The sequence below is a fragment of the Macrobrachium nipponense genome, chromosome 23 (assembly GCF_015104395.2).
Source record: "Macrobrachium nipponense isolate FS-2020 chromosome 23, ASM1510439v2, whole genome shotgun sequence".
Lineage (NCBI taxonomy): Eukaryota > Metazoa > Arthropoda > Malacostraca > Decapoda > Palaemonidae > Macrobrachium > Macrobrachium nipponense.
Window position 1 is genome coordinate 15,646,866 of NC_061090.1, and position 4,348 is coordinate 15,651,213.

The following is a 4,348-nucleotide window of genomic DNA, read 5'->3' on the forward strand; positions in this document are numbered from 1 at the left end:
CCAAGGTTCCCACCTCATCAAAGGATCTTCATTCTTTGCTAAAAAGCTACGTTCCGGAGAAAAGTAGGACTTCCCCTGTGGGAAGGAATTGAATAATTGATCCTGGATCCCTGGATAAAGCCGACAGTTCTGAAATTCTTGCTCCTGAAGCTAAGCTTAATAAAAATAGGGTTTTTCTTAAGAGCATTATAAACGAGCATGTGTCATTATCGGTTTCGGAAGCCAGTTTTAGAACATCGTTTAAGAACCATGAAAACTGACGTAGGCCTTACAGAAGGCCTAATCTAGCACATGCCTTAGGAATAGACGAGAAGTAGGAATCCGTCAAGTCTATGTTGAATCCAAATTGAAATATTCTTTTTCAAAGCTGACTTGTTTGTCGTAATCGTGCTAGCTGCTAAACCTTTTTCAAATAAGGATCTGAAAAAGGATATAGCTGAATTAACAGTCATGATTCTAATATCTGATTCTCTCAGGAAGATTGCTAACTTTTTGACAGCAGCATCATACTGTCTCAAAGTTGAATCCCTTTTATCGGATTCCAAGAAGAGAATATTCTGAGGGTCAATATTCGCATCTCTTTTTGCCGCAAACTTCATGAAATCCATAAAGTAGGTTTTGAGAATCCCTGAGGAAGCGAACACAGTCTTCGTTTGTACTGACTGGGAGAGCCTGGGACTGGGGATCCGAAGAGGAACGAAGGCCCAGCTCCAAATTAGAGGATACCAGTTGCTCTTCGGCCAGTCTGGGGCTACTAGAGCCACTTGACCCTTGAATGTCCTGAGTTTGTTTAATACTTTCATGAGAAGATTCACTGGAGGGAAGACATAAATCTTCTTCCAGTTGTTCCAGTCTAGAGCCAGGGCGTCCGTGGCATAGGCCAGAGGGTCCAGGTTGGGCTACATAACACGGTAGTTTGTGGTTCCGCTTGGGATGCGAAGAGATCCACCTGTAGCCCTGGGACTCTTTGAAGGATCCATGTTGGAACGAAACTGTTGTCCAGTGACCATTCCGACTCTAGGGGCACTGATCGGGATAGCGTCTGCTATGACGTTTCTCACTCCAGCTATGTGAGTGGAGGAAAGATGCCAACTGAACTTGTCTGCCAGGGAGAAGATGGCTATCATGACGTGATTTAGATGACGTGACTTGGAGCCTCCTCTGTTTATACAATGTACTACCACTGCGCTGTCCAGGACTAGCTTTATTGGGAGTACTTTGGTGCCGCAACACCTTTTTAGAGTCAAGAACACTGCCATTGCCTCCAGTACGTTTATATGGAACTGACGGAACTGAGGTGACCAAGTCCCTTGAACCTTTTTGACCTGGAATACCCTCCCCAGCCGCTTAAGGACGCGTCGTGTGTGGATGGATCACCTAACTGGTGGAGGGAACTGAAGGGGTTACTGACATTGACAAATTCTTGACTTTCGCCCACGGCCGAAGTCGATTCTTTAGAATCAGAGCACTGAGGATAGTTTGTCCCTGGACCTGAACATTTGCTCGCGAGCGCCAGATTCTGGTTAGGTCTTTCAGTTTGGCTTTCATTAAGACGTTCGTCACTGATGCAAAACTGGAGAGAACCCAGGATCCTTTCCTGAGCTCTCCTTGACGCTAGTTTGTGACTTAGAAATTGCTTGACTGACTTCGCTATTTCTTTCCTTTTGGTTGATGGAATCGACAGAGTGTGGAGGATAGATTCCATTGAATGCCCAGCCACTGAAAGTTTGACTCTGGATGAGTCTTGATTTGGTCCTGTTTATCTTGAAGCCTAGATATTCCAGGAACTGAATCACTTTCAGTGTAGCTCTGTTGCATCCTCGACTGTTGGGGCCCAGATCAACCAATCGTCGAGATACGCTACTACCATAATCCCTTGTGATCTGAGTTGTTGCACTACCACTTCCGCTAGCTTCGTGAACACTCTGGGTGCCACGTTGAGTCCGAAGGAACTACCTTGAAGGAGAATGTCTGGTCTCCTATCTTGAAACCCAGATACGGACGGAAGTGTCTTGCAATAGGGATATGATAGTAGGCGTCTGTAAGATCGATAGAGGTGGTGACGGCCCCACAGGGAAGTAAGGTCCGCACCTGTGAGATCGTGAGCATCTTGAACTTGTCGCAGTGGATGGCTAAGTTTAAGCGGGACAAGTCTAAGATTACCCTTCTTTTTTGTGAGCCTTTCTTTGGCACGCTGACAAGCGACCTTGAAATTTAATCTCTTGACTCTCGCTATAGCTCCTTTCTGAAGGAGGTCCTCCGCGTACTCTGTCAATTCTTTGGAAGGAAGTTGACGGAAGGTCTGGCTGGAGGTGGGTTTCGTCAACCAGCTCCAACCAGACCTTTTGACACTATGCTCTGAGCCCATTGGCTGAAGTTCCACCGGTGGCGAAAGTGAAACAGCCTCCCTCCTACCTGAAGTTCTTCAATTGGTTCTGGTAACCGCCTCGGCCTCCTCTGAAGTGCTTTCCCCTATTAAAGGGGCCTCCCGATCCTCTCCCACGAAAGGAACGCTTACCTCTGCCTCCCTTACCCGAGCGGTCATACTTCTGTGAAGCTTGATCTCGAAGGCTTGATTGTAAGCTGGAGAGATGGCGTAAGAGGTAGAGGGCTGAGGCTGAGGGGATATCACATAATTGGCTGTGATTGACTTTAGAAGTGGAAGGTTGGGCTGTCTGCACTAATGGCAACCGCTGGAACTTGCTGAGGAAGCGTGGTTGCTTTTTCTGGTAAGGTTGGAAACGCCTGGGTTTCCTCTGTCCCTTACCTTTAGCTGTCAGGTCTTGCCTCTCTTAGCCGTAAGGCCCCAACGGTCCTTAAGGCTCTGTTCAACCTCGTAGCCTCTGACTGGACTTCCTTTACCATAGCTTCTGGAAGAGATCTGCTCCCAGATGTTAGACGAGAGTAACCTATTCGGCTCATGCCGAATGGTTGCCTCTTGTAGGACATGCTTCCTACAATTCGTTCTAGCAGTGGCAAACTCAAACATATCTGACTGTACCGTTTGAGTCAGGGATTTGGTCATGAGCTTAAAAAATCGGTTCTGATCCATAGCCATGGTTTGCTACCTCGGTCATAGCCATAGAGTTAATTGATCTGGCTAGTCGCGATTTCGCGTCAAATTCAGCCTGAATAAGGCTATCTGGGAGCCTGGGTAGCTTTTCACCAAACTGCTCCATAGCACAGTCCGGTTTGAGTTTGCCAGCTGAGAATGTGTTCGGCAAGTCTTCCCACAATTCTCCAACTGAGGGGAGTAACGGAGATGTGGGATCTGCTTCCTTCAACTGAGGTAAAGGTTCCCCCTTCTGGGCCGCTGGGATGGTCGACCTCGCGATCTTGGTCAGGAACGGGAGCGGGGTACTCTCATCCATTGTGAAAATGGTAAAGGGACTCTTAAACGGTTGTATCTTGGTATTAGAACAATCCATGTCCTCTAAACACCTGAGCCATTCTCTCTGAGCCTGGTCTCGTGAATAGAGGACTGTCTCCTTTGGTACCCTATCGTCCCGAACCATAGCCGAAGGTGTGAGCCTTGCGTAGCCTATGAACGGAGGCTGGAGGTCTTCCGGGTAGAACTCGAAGTCCTCTATTCTTCGAGTCCCAAATTCCGGTATAGAGATGAGACCGTCCTGGAAGGGGGCGTATGACGCTACTCTCCATGGGTTATTCATAGAGAACGGAGGTAGTGAGTCATACGGAGGAAGCTGAGTTCCACTTGTGTTGGAAAGTGGAGGAGAGGCTAGAGGAGCTTCTCTCAGCCCGGCTATAATGGAGTCTTGGGAAGTAATCCTATCCGACAAACGAGAGATCATTTGTTCCATGCTACTCTTTAGGGACCCAACCAGGTCGCCCACCTGTTGCAACAGGCCAGCATTGGAGTCCAAAGCCGGAGCTGCTGCGGAGGTGGAGGGGAGGCTCTGAATCGGAACCAATGGTAGCGAACTGGTGACTCTGCCGGAGTGCGAGATCTCTCTCTGGAGGATTTACTCCTCGAGGACTTAGAGCCGGAGCTAGAAGCTTTAGACCTGTCTGCTCCGGGATTTCCCAGCCGGAGACTTACGGGAGGAGGATGAAGCCGAGGTCGTCTTCTTAGACGACGATGACGTCTTAGTCAAGGTCATCACTTTACCCTTGACCTTAGGTCTAACCGAAGCGTCAGGAGGAGAATATAATTCATCACCCGTAAAGCCTTGGAAGGATGGAGAGGTTGCAGGAGTAGAAGAAACAGTTACGCCCAAGGGTGACCCTTGGGTGTCCACCTTACCTACCTCAACCAACAGGTCGTCTACACCTACCATAGGTTCAACATTAATAATCTAGAGTCGCGACGTCCGTGGAGATATCCTGG